Here is an 18,827-nt window from a genome sequence, read left to right on the forward strand (position 1 = left end):
ATCTAGGAAAAGTTGCTCATGCAAACACCCTTTATTAAAATACCCACTGAGTGCCTGGTGGACTCACAACTGCTCCCTGAACATCCAGAAAATCTTCTATACAAGGCAATCAGGCTGCAAATATCAATTTTCTTTCACTGAGGGTATTTGCTTCAAAAGAGAGATCCTTCATAGAAGATAGCAAGAAATGTTCTTACCTTTATCCATGCTGACTGGTAGAGGAACTTAAGTAAAAAATTTGAGTTTTAAAAGCCGTAAGTATTCATCTTAATTTTGACCGTGTGTATATGTGAGTGCTCTTCAAAATATCACTATAACCTTCTTTAACTAAAAGCTATGCCAAAATCATCAAAATTATAAGACCCAAGGGCCTTTTCTGCCCTTGTCCAGGGAAGTGCTAAAGAAAAGTTGCCTTTTATATAATGCATCATGGCCTTCTTAAATAAATTACACAACACACCAGAGCCTTCTTTAAATAAATTAAAGTATGTTCATTAATCCCAAAAGGAGCCATAAAGACCTTCATGAAATATAGAAAAATAGTAATAAAAGAAGTTCAAGTTGGATTTTAGATCAGGGTATAACAACATGGAAATCTCAGGACTCTCCTAAGCAACTTTTACTCATGATATTGTTTCTAATTTGAGGGCCACAGGGGACCAGCATCAAGAAGAAGAAGATGTTATATCAAGGATTCTGAATGTTCCAGTTGCCACTGATCTGGCTTTCCATCACAGCTGGATGATAAAACAATATTAAAGTCCCTGGGGGAACGTTATTCTGTGTCTTCTTTTTCGTTTGTTTTGTGTTGGGATGTGTTTGTGAAGGTAAGTATTTTTATTGGTGCATATTCATTGTACATAGTACTGAGTTTCATAAGGCTTCTATTTTAAATTGCTTTATAAAATGAAGCTGGAAATTACTCCAGCCGTAGGAATGCCTATAAGCTTCCTACAATCCCTTGAAGTCAGTCTCCATTTCATGTGCCTTCAAAAACTGGTTAGTTCAAGGATCTCTCTATTCCTATATTACTGTGCAAAGCAAGTTAGAGAGTTAAATTAAATCCATAAGAGAAACAATAGAGCATTTCTTTCTAGACAAAGAAGCACGTCACCAAATGTGTTGCATGAATGGGAGGGTAGTGCTAGTGATTGCTTTTTCCTGGCAGTCATGGATGTAAAGCTCCTCTTAAGTTTGACTTCATTCAAATTTCATGCTTCCAAAGAAATGTATAATTTATCATTTGTATTTCACTTGTAGACAAACATAACATTAGAACTGTTTTGCTTATCTTTTTAAGCAGTAAACTATCTTAAGCAATACATAGTCAATGGATGCATTTTTAAAAGATGTTTAGAAGAACCCCTGCACAGATGTAGCCCATGACAGTTCAGTGTCCAAGTGGGTTCCCTAGTAAGGGGAACAGTGGCTGTCTCTGACATGAACTCAGTGGCTGGCTTTTTGAGCACCTCCCCCTGAGGGGGGAGCAGCTTTACCAGGCCACAGAGGAAGACAATACAGCCAGTCCTGAAGAGACCTGATAGAGTAGAGTCAGATAGAAGCTGGGGAGGACCTCCCCTATCAGTAGACTTGGGGAGGAGTATGCAAGGAGAAGAGAGAGGGAGGGTGGAATTAGGAGGGGACGAGGGAGAGGGATACAACGTGAACAAACTGTAATTTTAGAAAGATGTTTAGAATGTCTCAAAATAGCTTTGAAATCATTTTACAGTTTAATTTTCAGGAGATTTGTAATCTTCAACAAGCCAGTTCCCTAGTCAAAAAAATATTAAACACAAACTATGAGTGTTAAATGCAGCATTAACAAGCTGACTAAAACCTATTTCAAAAACACTTAACTACAGCTATGAGCCCAGGCAACCATACAAGCCCCTTAGATATAGAAATATTAGATGAAAATATATATTCAGGCAGCAAAATTCAGTCGAGTCAGTTTAAAAGTAACTCTATAAACAGATGGCCTTGTGAAAGGTTATCATTTTTGCACCTACAAGAATATATAACTTATATTGATTTTCTTCAATTTTCAGAGAATAGAAATAACTCTGTCATTATTTTTTTCTATCATCCCTAAAGTTGAAAGCACATACCAATTTAACCAATCTTATCGGCTTTCAGGCTTTCAACCCCAAGAAGTTATCACTCCATGACTGTGGGTCCATGACTCAGTTACCCTGTTGGACACTTTCTGTAAATTGAATTTGGAATTTATAAGTTCAGTTATAAGTTTTATCATGATCCAGTCTAGTATTTGAAGTCTTCCTCGTGGTCTCCATGTCTGCAGTGAAACATTATTTACTGGACATGACAGGACCATTGCACACATGCACTGACAGCGGCTGTGACTATGAGCATAAGACCTCCATAAGATCAAGCCAGGAAAAATTCCAACAGGGGCAATGGAGGTGCTGCTAAAGATCCCCCCTCTCTGAAAAGCTATGATAATTGATGGGTGCTGGGGAAAGAAAAGTAACTTTCCTTCCTGGATGCTGTGCCTGTGAGCATCTCCTGTGCATACTCCAGGAGATGGTCCCACACCAGTGTACATATAGGCAGTGTTAGGAGGTCTCCATGGGTTAGAGAGGGAGAGAAAAGAGACAATCTAAAATTAGAAAGACAAAGTGGTGGTGAGGAGAAGGGAGGAAGCGGAGGAGAGGGGAATTGATTAAAACACATTATATCCTTTTATGAAATTATCAATAGAGGATGACAAAGAAACGAGACAAGAACAACGAGTTTCATACTAGAATGATAGGTTGAACACTTATTGAGCAGTTATGGGATAGGATATTGGAATCAGGAAGAGACAAACAGAGCTCTTATGCTAGCTGGACATAGTGGCACACCTGTGGTCCTAGCACCCAATAGTCAGAGGAAGGAAAATCACTGCACGCTGAGGCATGCCAGTCTACACAAAAAGACTCTATTTCAAAATATAAATAAAAAATTAAAAGCTTGATGCACTTGGAAACTCTTTACTGCTAATATAAAATATATTAGATGTGGAAGTATGTGGCTTTATCTGTACAGAGACAGCATTTGAGACGTGATTGCATTAGTGTTTCGTGTGTAGTAAGCCTGAGGAATGCTCGTGATCCTGTACTCAAAAGACAAGCACGTAGTCAGCAGTCACACTAGAGCGTGGAGAAGGTCAGAGAATGCTTCCCAGGAAAAGTCAGGCTTGAAGCCAAGATTAGAAGGTTCTATGGAGGAAATGGAGGATTTCAGGAAGATAGAAACCAAAAGAGCACTCCCAGGATAAAGCCGACGGAAGAAGCAGATTTCCTTTGCAGTCAATTGCTATCACATCTGTCTATCAAGGCCACCATGGAATGGGCACCAATAGGGCTCCCGGTGGGAAGTTAGGGTCTGTAGAATGGAGTTGATACCTCACTTGGCCTGAAAAGAGAGGGAAGAGGAGGCACAAAATCTCTACTATCTTTACAGCATGTTAATCTAGTACTCTACCCCATGAAAGATGTGGACTGCTGAGTTCACTCACCAACCAGGCAACAGAAAGAGCAAGAAAAAGTAAGGTGAAAAGCAAGCACTGTTATGATAGGCAAGCGTCTCCAGGTGAAAACAAGAAGGGAAAGGTCTGAGTAAATGTCCCTCTCTAATGCCGCCTCTCTCAACTACTGTCATCCCCTGTATCTCCACATTAGTCCCTTAACTGCTCTTCATATTTCACTATGATTACGTTCTCCACAGAAACCAAACAATTATTAGCATCATTATTACTGTAAAATATACATCACAGTATCATGGGGGAACTGATCACTTCTAAAAGGTATATATTTAAGATCTACCCCTCAGTGTGGCTGCATCTGGAATATGGAAGAAAAGGGTTAAAGAAGATCACAAATTTGGGATCTGGTTCAGTAGAATTAATACACTTAAGAAGGAACACAAAGGAATTTAGTTCGTTCTCCTTGCCTTGCCTCTCCCTTTTTCTTTTCTCTTCCTTTATTGCCTCCCTCTTGGCATCCCTTCGTTCCTCTCATCTGTTCCTACGTATGCACACTGAGCAAAGACATGAGCACAAAACAAGAGAGGGGTGAGCAAGTCTACACACTGCCGATAGACAGGCCATGAATAAGGTAGGACTCTCAGGAGCACCCTCGGCTATATATCTTACTCTGACCTTAACACACAAACTCCTACCTCAGTGCCTCTGAGGGCTAGGGTTACAGGAGTATGCCACCATGTCCAGCCTGTCTGCCTTCTTTCATTTAGCATTACATTCTCTATGTCAGTGCTGTGGGATGGCTTTTATTCTGTGAGGAACTGCCAGACAGTTTTCCACCACCCATACTCTGGTCTTTCAGTTTCTTCTTATGCTGATACTTGTTGTTCTGCAATAATCTTTTGATAGTGCAAACCCAGTCAGACACATACCTGCCCCTTTTTAAATAAAAAAAAAAAAAAAAAAAAAAAAAAAAACTGAGCCCTTTGCCATGCCTGGAAGGCCTAACATTCTTTGGGTGCCTCCTCATCTCTTTCTGCTCACACTCCCTCCCTCAACCTCTCAGAAGCGGTGCACAGGTCATCTAATTGTCCTTGTAATCTGTTAAGGGCATTCTGGACACACGGAGACTGCATGGCTGCTGTTCCCTTGGGCCCAAGCTTGCCTCCTGCCAGCAAAGATCTCTGTTAGAACAGACCTGCTTGGGAGACTCTTCCAGAGAATACTGTAGAAAGAAAGAGCCCGGAGGGTCACATATCCACCTTTAAATACCCACAACCTCATCGCTCAAGACCATTGCCTCCATAACGTTCAGGTATAAACTTCTTTGTATACTCGTGCACTGTCTTCATCTACTAGGATGTCAGCTTCGTGCATGTAGGACCTTCTTCGTCTTCATGGTCACTGCTATATTCCTATGCTATATTGCTGTGTCACTAGAGTGTTTCTGGAACAGAAAAAAAAAAACACTCCCCAACATTCATCGTTCATTATTGATTACTTAATAAGTAAATGTGTGTCAAGAATTGAACATCAAGTTCCATTGAGCACTGGATACATTTTGTTTTGAGTCAGGATTTCATTCAAGAACTCACTACAGAGCCCAAGCTGACTCCAAACTCATGGTGATCCCCACATCCCCGTCAGTCTTCTGAGTGCTGAAGTTATAGGCATGAGACACCTTACATGCTCCACACAAGGCGACTTGGATGGCGTTTACTCAGGGAGTAGTAGGCGTATAAAAATGGAGAGCAGGCTTGAGACAGAGCTTGAGGTTCTTTTGGCTTGGCTAAGGGCTTTTCTGTTAGGCTTGAAAGCTATACCTGTGTTACCAGCCCCTAAGGAATTTTAAACAAGTACATAGTTTCACCTTATAAAATATTAATGGCAGCTATGTTCAGACTAAAAGCCAAAACCAGGGAAGGAGATGAGAAACAGTGAATGTCTGACAAGAAATGGAAGGGTTTGTACGTAGAGCTGGTCATGCCTTTACCAGAATGATCTCCGGTGCTTGGCGACCTCTCACATGTTCAGGGTATGCTTGGTGACCTCTCACATACTCAGAGTGAGGGCAGTATGGAGCACAAAACTTCACCAAGGCCCCAGCCCTAACAAATGAAATCTAATGCTGTTGACCAGGACAGAAGGAAGGAAAGGGGAGAAATGAGAAGATCTGGATTCTAGAAAAGCTTGCTCTGAGTTTTTCTGATTTTAAAAATCAAGTAGATACTTCAATATCTGAACCTCAACTCCAGCCAAAAGGGAAAGGAAAAATGGGGAAGAAAGAAGGGAAAGGAGGAAGAGAGGAGAGGAAAACAGAGGGAGAGGAGAAGAAAATGAGGGGAAAACAGAGAGGAAGGGATGGCAATGAAATGGAAGAGAGGAGACAAGAGGGGAGAATAGCAAAGGAGAGGGGAGAGGAGAGTACAATAGAGGAAACAAGAGAAGAGGAAGAACAGGACGGGAGGACTTGATCAGAGAAGAATCAGGCTTTATTTTCAGAGGGAAAAGGCCATTGATTTTGAAGTTCAGCCATGATATGAATGTGGAAACAGATGACATTCAGGAGAAAAACACACAAGTGTTAAAGAAGCACCTGGAGATAAATGTCGGAAAAAACAATCTGATGATCCTGGTGTCCCAGGATTGGGTTTAGCAGGATATCTAAGCCTGGAGCCTTCACTGACTTAGACTTTAATTCAAACCGTGAATATCTAACTCAGAGAAGAGCACTCAGAGAGAAGATAGTCCTCCAACTAGGACCAGGACATGAACCAAAAATGTTCATTTCCTGCCCCAACGCCACCAGAAATCTGGAGAAATCATAGCAAAAGCGCTAACTTCCTTCCTAATATGCCCAAGTTTGATGAGATGTGGTGGCATTTGTTCTGGGATAAGAACGCCACATTTTTCATGGAGTTTACATGTGTATTGTATAAAGTAGTCATGAGTTATTATACCCATTTTTCATCGTCAGTTAAGGGATTTTTTTTTTTTTTAAATCTAAAGTAAGACACCACTCAGCATGGAACAAAGTTCTCTCTCAACTTAAATAGCAGCTCTAGTGCAGACCACACATGGGTGATTTGTTCACAAGCCAGCCCTGGGTCTGCTGGTGACACAGGTGGAAATGCTCAGGGAGCAAGAGGGCCAAAGGCTGTGATAGATGAAATGCTAGCACGCACGTTTCGCTTGGTGACTAAGCAAGGCCAGGCATGCAGCCATCCACAGCCAGAGCGCCCTGTAGAATTCCCCTGGTTTCCTGTCCACTCTGCTCTCATTTGAAATGTTTTTATAGCGATGATAAACGGACTCCAACAGAAATTCTTCAGAACACATGGTCTCTGTTACTGAAGAGTAGGTTCAGATGTGTTTCTGTTGTAAATATGCACCCTGGTTCTTTTGGTTGCTCTCTGGGGTCATTAAAACCACATGAAGGTATGTAGAGAGGGAGTCGAAGGCCAATTAACCCCAGCGAGGGAAACACCATTCATCGAAAGAGTGGGTATTTTCTAATTGTCTGAAACCCATTCTGGCAGGAATTTCCAGGCTCCTGCCCACAGAATTCACAGGCTTCAATGAGGCTGATGGTTCTACCTTCTTTCCTGGTGTCATGGTTTGAATAGATATGACCCTGTAGACTCATGTATTTGAATGCTTATCCCACTGGGAGTGACACTATTAGGAGATGTGGCTTTGTTGGAGTAGGTGTGGCCTTATTGGAGGAAATGTGTCACAGTGGGGGGCAGGCTTTGAGGTCTTATATATGCTCAAACTACTCCAAGTGTGGAACAGTCTCCTCCTTGCTGCCTGTGACTCAAGTTCTCAGCTCCTTCTCCAGCACCATGTCTGCCTAGACACCACCATGCTTCCCGCCACTATGATAATGGACTGAACCTCTGAAACTGTAAGCCAGCCCCAATTAAATGTTTTCCTTTATGAGAGTGGCTGTGGTCATGGAGTTTCTTCACGGCAATAGAAACCCTAACTAAGACACCTGTGAACAAATATTGAAGTGAACAAAACTTCAATATTATAGCTCTGACAGCCTTTCATGAATCCAAACCATTACACCAAACAGCTAGCAAAGGTTAGAAAAATCTAGGATCAATGAACCCTGGAAAATGTGCTTCCCCCCTCTCAGTTGCAGCATGAGGAAGTATAAGAAAATGGGCATGGCAGAGTGCAGCAGAGTCATGCTGGAATCCAACTGGCCAGGATTCCCTGATCTTCCTTCACATAGTTCCTGTGCCCTAGGATTATAATAACAGTTTTGCTGAACTGTGTAAATAAGAAACAATGACCATATTAACTGCTTAGCACTTTGCCTTAACAGTCTGTGGTTGCCCTCCTAATCCAGTCCATGACACAGAACCAGAATAGATACACAGCATAAATAACAGTCATAATCATCATGACCATCATTTCTCAAACTAACAATGGCAGAAAATTACATACTCTCTTTCAACTTGAAATCTATGCTGAAGGCTTATATTTTTCACCAAACGCACTTTATTTAGGGTTCTTAAACACCTTTAGTTCCCTTCCAACCCTATCCCCCCCCAACTTTAGATGGGAGATTAGAAAGAAAAAGGCTGTAGATATCTTTTATCTACTTCCTGCTGATGATTAGAGTCCATGGTTCTTTGGGGATTACCAAACTCAGTCATAAGGATCCCATCAGTCCAGTTCCAAAGGCCAACAATCAAACAGCAACACAAATCGGCACAAGTCAGAGAAAGCCACAAGACTATGTTGGATTGCCCGCAGAAGTTCTCTTGAACATTTCTCTCTGCAAAATCAAGTGTTGAAGCATGAAGATCAGGGCAGCGATGGCTATCCAAAAAGTGAAGCCTCACTGTGTGTGGGCCTCGACATAGCTCCTCTCTTCAAAGTCCACCCATGGATGCTCTCAGCGGGCCAAAGTCATACCCCTCACACGAGAGAGCTCACAGCAAAAGATCATGTGCCCAGCTGAAGGCAAAATATCACATGACAAAACTGAGACTTCAAAGAAACTAGAAACTTCACTAACCTGAGAATAATCCAGAAAAGAAAAACAGAAATGTCCCCTGGCAATCTCCTTAAGTGGAAAAATAGGCTAAAATTAATTTCTATTTTTTTCTCCCTTCCCTCAGTTTTTTTTCTCTACATATTTCTGTTATTCCACCCACCCCCCCTCACATACACACACACACACACACATTCTTTCTTCACAACTGTTCAGGCAGCAAGTAAGCTGGTATTAACATTGGAGCCACTTTAGCAATAGGATCTGGTGGGCAGAAGAGGCCCCTGCTCGCGCCACAAAGCTCCAATTCATGTTTTCCAGCATTCTAACGATCCCACCAACTATTAGTTAATTCAGAACAAACAGTGGGAAAACTCAGCGACATTTCAGAGCACACTACCAAATGAACTTGAGCTGAACCATTGCACCGTCTCAAGGAGTGAGAGGACGTGGGAATGAAACAATACAGGCTCCTGCCAGGACAGAGGGCAGACAAAGCATGGAATTCAGTGTGGCTAATTCCCCAGGAGAGATTTCACAAGGGCCCAAATCTTCCAAAGCATGAAAATCACATGGGCTTTTACCAAAGAGGAAGTGGGACACAATGCAGGGAAGGGCTTGGGAGCATTGGCTGGCTGCCCAGGCCCTTGAATGTGTTGGTTTGTCCAGCCAGACCAGCAAGTACATGCAAATGCAGCCACATAGCAAAGTGGAGATGAGGGGGATAAACAATAGGGATAGTGGCAATTCTCAGGGAAGGTGTTCCTTAGTGGTCTATTGTTGACGAAGGAGGTGTAGAGGAAGTATTAGCTTCCCTGACCAACAAATCTCAGATCCAAAAGCCATTTCCACCTACTCACTGACCAACAGCCCAGTGCCCAGCTCTGGGCTCTCTGGGGTACGGTAGCTTCTAAAGAACACAGCCCTTTCCTGAAATGCAGCCCAATGTCTGATAGGGAATGTAAAAACTCACCCTCAGGAAAAGGCATGCTGGTAAAAATATGAGCCTCTCGAAATTCAGATCCATGTTTAGTCTCCAGTGCCTACCACTCATTGCCAGGTGTTTGCCTAAATGGAAGGAAAGTTCAATTCAAAATAATCTTATATAATGTCATAAATAAGAGCTGCGGACTGAGCATACAGACCATGGATACAATACTCCCCCGGCATGTATGAAGACATAGCTTTGCTTCCCTTCCATCACACACACACACATACAAAAAATAATAATAAGACAAAAGTTAAAGAGAAAGACTAATGTAGAAATAGATGGTCAATTGAGTTTTCCCAGAAAAAGTTCCAGACCCAAAAATAAATAAATAACAATATTCCAGAAAGAAGAGATGGTATAAGACTGTGTGTGTGTGTGTGTGTATAAGTACATAAGAAATGAGAATTCCATATGCTGATTTGAGTACTGTTTCTTAATGTGTGGTCTGCGGACCACCCACAATGAATTTGGACCTTACAATTTAATACAAATCTCTTGAATGGAGAATCTAGGAATTTACATTTCTAATAAGCATCTAATGTGTTTCAATGCATGTAAAAATTGAGCTGACCGAGGGGAAAGGGCACATTTAAACAAACACATACCATTCCAGTTACAAAGGAGGAGGAAGGAAGGGCCTTAATAATTTAAATACTATATGGAGGACCTTGGTAAAGGGGCCTGAGTCTGCTCCACCTGCTAGTCTGTGCAGGGACTGCAGGGCTGTGCTGAGACGGCTGTGACCTGTGCCAGACAATCAGAGTTTCTCTAAGCCACTATTTAGCAGTTTTGCTCTGTTCCTGGGGGCAAAGAAACACTAGTGTAGGTTCCTAATCAAGACACTGACTGTCTCAGCCTCTGAACCTACCAAGTACTCAGTGAAGAAAGACAGAGAGAGGGGAGGTGGGTGAGAGAGAAAGAGAAAACTTTCTTTTGAGCAGCGTCCCCAGCACGGACTTTCCCAGCACTCTCCTAGCTTTCCTGCCATTGACAAGTCTTGAAAGCATTTCTTACATTCACCGCTCCATCTACAAGTCTTCAAGCCATGGCCGACCCCCTCTGTCCTCGCTGTTCTGTTGGTATAGCTCCGAACCCTCCATAATTACCAAGTCCGTCAGGCACCGCATGACACTTGCCTTTTCTCCTTGTGCTCACCCGCTCCCACACATGCCCTCCATGTTAGTACTTTAGACTTGGTGTGAGAGGAACCTCATCACGCATGTTCCTCGTATTGCCCTATGCTTTTAATGCTTCTGTTTCTACTCCTCATTTTCAAACCAGTGACCATCTGTGCTTGCTTTGCATACCTAATTTCTGTGAACATGTTCACCCACCATCTGCTACTATTGTCTGGGTTAAAAAAAAAATCACCCTAATATTTAGAAGCTTAAAAAATACCCATGTTGTTACGTTCCCACACATTGAGAGCCAAAAATTGGAAAGGGATACAATAAGGATGAGCCCTCTTTACTCAAAACATCTGAGCCTAAGCCAAGAGGACTCAAGGCTGGGATGACTTACAAGCTAGACAGCTAGGATGGACAAAATGTGTGTGGCCCCAGATGTAGGTGCTGGTTTTTCCAAACACTCCTTTATTTGGGGGTTCCTTAAAGCTTATAGCTCTCTTCCAAACCCCCAATCCCATATAGGGGAAAAAGAAGGTTGGAAGGGAAAGGGGACATAGCTCTCTCTACATCTTCCTGCCGCAGGGTCATAGGATTCTTTTGGGGATGATACCAATAACTGTCATCACGAATTCCAGAAGTCCAGGGAACCAGCAAACTACCAAGAGCAGCAAGCAGTCCTCCGACATAGCCAAGACACCACACTTTTTTCCTCTGGGCTATCATATTCAGACCTCACAAAGTCCTCAGAATTCAACCACTTTCAGCTAGCAAAGACCGAACTCCGAACAAGACAATTAACAGGTGTATGCAAACTAAAATCCCCCCACGTGGGATTATAACAAAAGCATGTTTGTGTATCATGAACCAAAATGTCTACAACACCCAGACATTTTTATCTGGAAACCCTAACCTCAATGCAGAAGAACTATGAAGTAGACCTTTGAGGGGAAATAGAGTTTGGATGAGGTCTGTGGGTGGGAGCATCATACTGAGGTTAGTGCCCTTGGAAAAACAGGAAGAGAGGCAAAAGATACAGGCTACAGCAAAAGGAGGCCATCTGCGAGCCAGGAGAAGGTCCTTCACAAGCTCTACCAGCGCCTCTATCTTAGACTCTCAGGCCCCAGAAATAGGGGAACTTGGTATTTCGTTATGCTCCTCTGTCAATGCTGTTCTTGTCACAGCAGCCCAAATGGATTAAGACAGGCTGGAGAGAGGAATCTTTGGTGTTTCGGTACCTAGTCTAAAGCGACCAGCACTCGGTTCAATATGTGACCTCTCTATGTAGTCTAGGCTTCCCTCCAGCACCCCAGCTTGGGACTTGAGGGTGGGGTTTTATAATTAACAAGGCAGCAGCTGCGTGGTCTTTTTCTGACCTAGCCTCAGAAGTCACGCAGTATCGTTTTCACCTGTAACATATGAGTCACACATCTATGCGAGTTCAAAGTGAAAGGACATACACGCCATCCCTTGAAATGAAGACAGTCAACTAATTTGCAACAGCTTTGGAAAAGACATCTGACACCATAGCCACAGGTTATACCTTACTTCAAAATATTCAAATAGAGCCTGGCTTGAGACTTATGTTTCTAACTGATTGTCATTATTATTATTATTATTATTATTATTTTAAAAGGATATAATTACAGACACTTGGTAACAGTGAGACACAGTTCTAAGTATCTGATTATGGATTAAGTCATACACACTCCACAAAAAAACTAGAAGGTCAAAACTATTATCATTACCATTTGAAAATAATTTTAAATTATTTCAATTGGGATATAATGGTTGCACGTATTTACAGGAAACTGTAATGTATGCCTGTATTCAACACATAATGATCAAATAAAAGTAATTAACATATACTCATCATCTCAAACAGTCATGCTTTGCTTTGGAAGCACCAAAATCCTTTCACATAACTAGTCACCTCACTCTATCAATTTTTGTTTCCTCTTATTTGTTTCCTTATTTCTTTGGTGTTTTTTTGGTTTGTTTTTTGTTTGTTTGTTTGTTTGTTTGTTTAGTTTGGGGTTTTGGGTTTTTTTGTTTGTTTGTTTGTTTTTTGTTTTTTGTTTTTTCCCAGCCATTTCCATTTCCATCCCCAACTTCTGGAAGCCACTTTCTATTCTCTACTTCTAGGAGGTCTGTCTCTACAGTTTCCACATGTGAGTGAGAACGCGTGGCCATTACCTTTCTTCACTTACTGCCCCTGTTCTGAAAGAACTATGTTAAACAGTGGGCCCTGAGGTCACCCAGAAAACACAATGGAGCTGTTCTGCGGCCCAGGCAGTCTATTTCCAAAGCTTAGTCTTTTAACCCGGAAACTACCTGGCACAGATCTTCCACAGGCATTTCAGAATCAGTACAATCAAAATAGATTTTCAATCCACCATTTCCCAATTAAAGTGTAAAAATATTTTGCTGTGCTTCTTACATGTTTTCTCCTGGTGATAAATTCTACCTCTCACATAAGGTCCAGACAGCAGGTTGAGAGGCAGCCTCTCCAAGTACCCATGTGAAATTTGTCCCTGGATTATGTCAGTAGGCCTCTAAAGGATTCCCACTCTCCCCCACTCTTTGCCATCCTGGGCACCATAGAAACAACTTCCTCAGGTCTACGTTTCATCTGGACTCCAGCCCCCTCTCTCCTTCTATGACGATATTTACAAGCATAAAAAAAAGATCATTATGCTTATTGCTTAAACCTTTGATGGAATAAACTAAAAATTATTAGTGCGCCATACATCATCCCCTCTCGTATGGATATCCTGACCATCTGAGCCCTGTCTCTTGCCTTTGTCCACCTCTGGCTGTGAGAAATTTCTCGCACCTTCCTAACTTACGATATTTCTTGCCTTCCCACACATGCACTATGTTTTCCTGCCTAATCCTGCCCCCCAGTCCAGCCACCTGGAAAACGGTTACTTTAAAAATAAGAGCTAAGAGGATCCAGGCAGTCCCGATGAGACTTGATAAGCTAGGGTCAGAGGGCAGGGGAGGAGAAGGGGACAGAGGTTATGAGGGAGAGTGGGACTGGAAAGAGATGAGGGAGGGGGCTGCAATCGGAATATAAAATGAATAAACTGTAAAAAATAAAAAATAAATTAAAAAAAAATAGAGAGCTAAAGCTGTCCCTGCGCCTCATCTGCTGCTCACTTGGACAAGCAGGTCTCCTACCTGACCTAGGTAGCACAGTAGAGGTGACCCTGATGGAGGGTGGCATGGGTGAGCCAGCATGTGAGCATGGGCGAGCTGGTCCCCCAACTTGTCTGCTGTGGGGCAGTGTCCCTGAGGTAGAGTGTCTCCCGCCCTCACCCAGGAGCCATGAGAGTGAGAGAACTGACCTTGTCTGTCACCAGCTGCCAACACTCAGGAGACCTGGCCCTGCACCTGGGCAGCAGGGTAGAGCTGACCCTGGTTGGAGGTGTGAGTGCCAATGAGCTGGCCCTGAGGGTGGGAGGATGGGAAATCCAGCAGGCTGACCAACTCAGATATTTCTCAGCCCCAGTCCAGGGCTTTGAATTGGCCCAGCCCAACATCTGCCCCATGGATGAACTGAGTGCATGAAGAGGCCAGTCCTACAGAGTCCAAAACTACAGGATCTCCACGGCACAGGGCAACAACAGGACATCTGAGAGGAGTCCCAGTATTGATGGAGTAGCAGAAGCCAGAGGCCTTGTACCCAGACCAATGACTCATTGCAATGAAAATTTGCAAGCAAAGATGTATGGACAGAAGGGTTTACTGAGACACACTGTGACACACTGCAGCTTCCACATTGAGATTTTTTTCTGTTGGGGGGAGGTTGCAAAGATGGACGGTGAGTATGAGGGGATGGAGAGATGAGTGTGATTGGGGTACATGATGTGAAATTCACAAAGAGTCAATTAAAAGTTTTAAAAAATAGATAACTGGGCAGACACGATCAGAAAGGACTTTTGCTGGGAATCAGATATCAGGTAACCAGGGGACTTATGCTATTTCCTGGTAGCTTTGTTCCTTGATGATTAAAATGTTCCTTTGTAACTCAATAGATGGTTAAACTGTCCCTTTGTAACTCTATAGCTACAGTTACGTTCTTCCCACCACATCAGAAGGCACTGTCATCAGAGAACATCTTGATACCCATCAAAGAACATCTTGATAAGCAGAGAAAGAAAAATCACAGGGACATCTGGACCCCAGAGCAACACTAATAAAGGCTATGATGAAGGTTGTATGTAGCCAAAGGGAAGAACGTAATGCTGACATCAGAAGAAGAAATGAACCATTAAAAACTTCTTCAAAATCTACAGTGCAATCCAGGCATGGTGGCACACACCTTTAATCCCAGACATGAGGAGGCAGAGGCAGACAGATTCCTGTGAGTTCAAGTCAGCCTGGTCTACAAAGCAAGTCCAGGAGAGCCTGTTCTATGCACAGAAACCCTGTCTTGAAAAGCAAAACAAAAAAACAAACAAAAAAAAAAAAAACAAAGCATTACTCAATGGGCCACTATGACCCTTCAAGTTAGCCCCACTTATCTTTCTCTGGAATATTTTGCTTTGCTTTGCTAAATAAATAAAACTTCTGTTTAAACATCCCATGTCTCTTGGCTTAATTACTTCCTTGAAAAAGATAAGAACTTGGGAGAATTCTTCCGTGGTGGTACAGGCTACAGTGCTAGTGCTCAGGAGTCTGAGGCAAAAGGGTTGTCATGAGTTTGAGGAAAGGCTGGACTCTATAGTGAGTTCTGAGCCAGGTAGGTACATGTTTCAAAAATTTAAAAGAACCAAAAGACTAGGGCTTTACCTAATAGCCCTATTAATTGCCCACCTATACCCAACCTCACAAAGCTTTTCTTGACCTCTTTCCCTTTGATATGTCACTGTTACTCCAACACACTGGGGAAATGGTGGCAAAAAAAAAAAAAAAATGGGAGAAACCATCAACTATCTGGTTGGATTTAAGGCCCATTCCATGAAATGGAACTCATAACCTGACACCACTTTGGTAGCTGAGAACCTGAGTCTAGATAGGCCATGGACCTAGGGGAAATCAAAAGCTACTATCCTGCTAAGGGAACATAGCAACAGAATGACTCCTAAGGACATTCTCCCGTTCTCACACATCAGTGTCTTGCTTAACCATCATCAGAGAATACAGAAACAAATACGGAGACCCACAACTAAACAATGAGCAGAGACTGTGAGACCTTGGAACACTCACCCCTAAATGGGATGTCTCCATAAAATCCCTGCCCTTAGTGCTCAGGGATATATGCAGAAGAGGAAAGATTGTAAGAGCCAGTGGGGATGGAAGACAACAAGAGAGCATGCCTTCCGGACACAGCAGGGCTGGCGCACATATGAACTCACAGGGGCTGGGGCAGCATGCACAGGTCTAAGCCAAATAGGGCACCAACCGTGAGACGGGGAGTGGACAAAAGCTCCCATCCCCGCCCAATGCTCCCAAATTAATTCAATGTAATGCATCTGAAGTGTTTCTGGAAAGGATGGCGTATGTCACATCTGCAGACTGCATTCTAGTTTGGGATCTGAACACACATGTGCCCTTGACACTGCACATGCCACCATGCCATGCAACACTAATAAAGGCTGCTGAAAACCCTCCCACTCAGCTTCAATGGACTGTGTGATACGAACCAATACAAAAAATGTTCTGCTTTTAGAGAAACATAACGGTTTAATCACAGGAAACAAAAGCTTTTAACGATTTTCTATCATCATTCTCATTCCATCACTACAAGACACTGTTCTGTTGTTTCCTTTACAAAGAAGAAAAAAAAAGAAAGAATATGAAAATGAATGAAAGACTATTCAACTAAGTCTTAGGATGTTTAATTTTTTAATTGTGGTCTAAGCCACAGACTCAAACAATACAAAAATTACTAAATGATTTTTGGCTTAAAATTAACACAGAATTTTTAAAACCTCTGGCATGGCCCTAAACATATTTGTATCATTCAATCCTACATTTTTATAGGAAGTGATTCACAATTGTAAAGGTAAAATAGTGTTCAACTCTGAAAGACATAAAGATCGTCTGTGTTCTGCAGTACCGCATATTCAGGCAGGCTTTAAATGTTTATGTAAAAATAAGTAAGTGTGTCCATCTCATTAGCACGTAAACTTGCTTTTTTCCTTCAGAGTATATGCATGCCAAAGAATTTTTTCAAGTAGATTTCTTTATTCTCTATTATTAATAAATGTTTGGCTTGTATACCTATTTTATATTATGTATCTGTGTATGAATGTATGTATGTTTGTATGTATGTGTGTGTGTATATTCAGTTTCATATAAAAGTTCCTGGGTAAAAATGAGCCATTAGTGAAAAAAGTTGAAGAAACTCTAATCTAATGGCACCACTATTTGATACAAACATAAAGAAATACAGTGTAACCATCCTGTCCTATGAGTCAGGTCGTGAGACAGGTATAAACAACTGGTGATGGCAATTACACGACCTCAAACAATGTCTCACTTTTTTTGCATCAGTAATGTGTGTGTGTGTGCGTGTGTGCACATCTGTGTATCTGTGTGTGTGTGTGTGTGTGTGTGTGTGTGTGTGTGTGTGTGTTGGCCAACCTAGCCAGTGGCCAACAGAGGAAATGAGTTCTGCAATCATAGACCCATACAAAGTAGACAAAATCAACAGAATATGTTATGTTTATTTTACTGATAATTCAACATAGGTGGGGCACTGAAAAACATCTATCCCCTGAGGCCCGGACAAGCCATCACAGTGGGTAAAGTAATGCCATTCCTGGTTCTGGGACGCACACTTTGCCAGACTGATGCATTCTGTTTACAGATTCTTAAACCTCTTTTCTCCAAGTGCATCGGAACAAACCGCTCTACTGAAAGGGTTCTGCTCTCTTAGGTCACAACGGCCCTATGCTAATGAACATGAAGTTCAAGACCCTCCTTCTTGGGTTTTTAAAGCAGCTCATACTTTTCTTTCCACATCCTGGCCTCTCTTCTTGCGAAGAGGAATGTGCTGACCCCTACGTAGCACCAGCTGTGCTCAGTTCCACACTGCATCCAGACCAGGATGCTCTCTAGGCTCTCCCGACCGCCATTCCCATACCAGGAGGAAGCTGGAGCTGAGCCCATCTAGAGTGTTTATTTCACTTCTGCCATGTGTTAGCTATGCGATCTTACGTGAGCTATCCCAATTCAGAGAGGCTACTCCCTGGCGTGAGAAATTATACCAGCCATAGCAAGAGGAATAGAGATGAAATGAAGACATGGGTTAAAGCAATGCTTACCACACCTGGACCACAGAGGCGATCAGCAAATACTCATCTCCTTGATGACCCACTGCCATTTACATCAGTCCTGAGGTCCTCTGGGTCCCTTTTATTCCCACTTCCATAGACACCCTCATTCTGGCTGAGGTACCCAGACAGAGAAGCTGCAAATCCTAGATCATGCCTCTAGATAGCAAACAGTCGTCCAACCTGCAGATCCTGCCACCTGCCTCTGGGGATAGCTATGAACATAGCCCAAACTCAAAACAAAACTTGCTTAACGCTTCTTGAGATTTTGATTGGGGATGGGGGGGTTGGGGCACGAGAGGGGCTAATTCCAGGTGTAAACCTCACAGAGTGTAAACCTCACAAATAACAAAGTCATGTCTCTATCACAAAGTCAGACGTGCCTCATTGGGAACACATATTTTACTTGCAGAAACGCTTGCTATTTATTCTTTATGCTGTGTGGGGCGCTGCGCAGAAACTTTTCATTTTATTGCCGCCTAATTCTCGCAGTGCTCCGACAAGTACGATAATTGTTCCTGTTTTACAGACGAAGAAATGAAGACTTTACCTTGACCAAAGCTAGATAGTAAAAAAGTTTCAACGCGCTCAAAACTGCTAAATTCCTGAGCGCCTGGACGCGCTTGTGTTTTGTTTTAATTGAAAGCACGGAGGCTGTGGCGTGAGGCTTTTAACTGCCCAGTAAAATGCACTGCCGAGCAAGTATACTTTAAACAGGAGGACAGGTGTTACTTAGGGGGATGATGGAGGCTGTAACCCGAAGCCTCCTTGGGCGGGGAGAGGTTTGGAAGACTTGCACCCAGCTGGGAGCTCCTCTGGCCAGGCGCTGTCTCTCACTTCCAAAGTTGGAGCTCTCCTTGGTGGGAGGGGGCGGGGAGGAGAGGAGGCCAGTGACGTCACCCCGCAGCAGGGATAAAACTCCCCGACCAAC

The 18,827-nt window shown here is 42.7% G+C and overlaps 1 non-coding gene across 1 annotated transcript; it reads right to left on the reverse strand.

Moving 5' to 3' along the window:
* Nucleotides 1–302: 302 nt before the first annotated feature.
* LOC132653890 (U6atac minor spliceosomal RNA) lies at nt 303–426 on the reverse strand. The gene has a single exon (XR_009591716.1). It is a non-coding gene; the product is annotated as a U6atac minor spliceosomal RNA (small nuclear RNA).
* Nucleotides 427–18,827: the final 18,401 nt, after the last annotated feature.

This window comes from Meriones unguiculatus, chromosome 4, assembly GCF_030254825.1.
Source record: "Meriones unguiculatus strain TT.TT164.6M chromosome 4, Bangor_MerUng_6.1, whole genome shotgun sequence".
Taxonomy (NCBI): Eukaryota; Metazoa; Chordata; class Mammalia; order Rodentia; family Muridae; genus Meriones; species Meriones unguiculatus.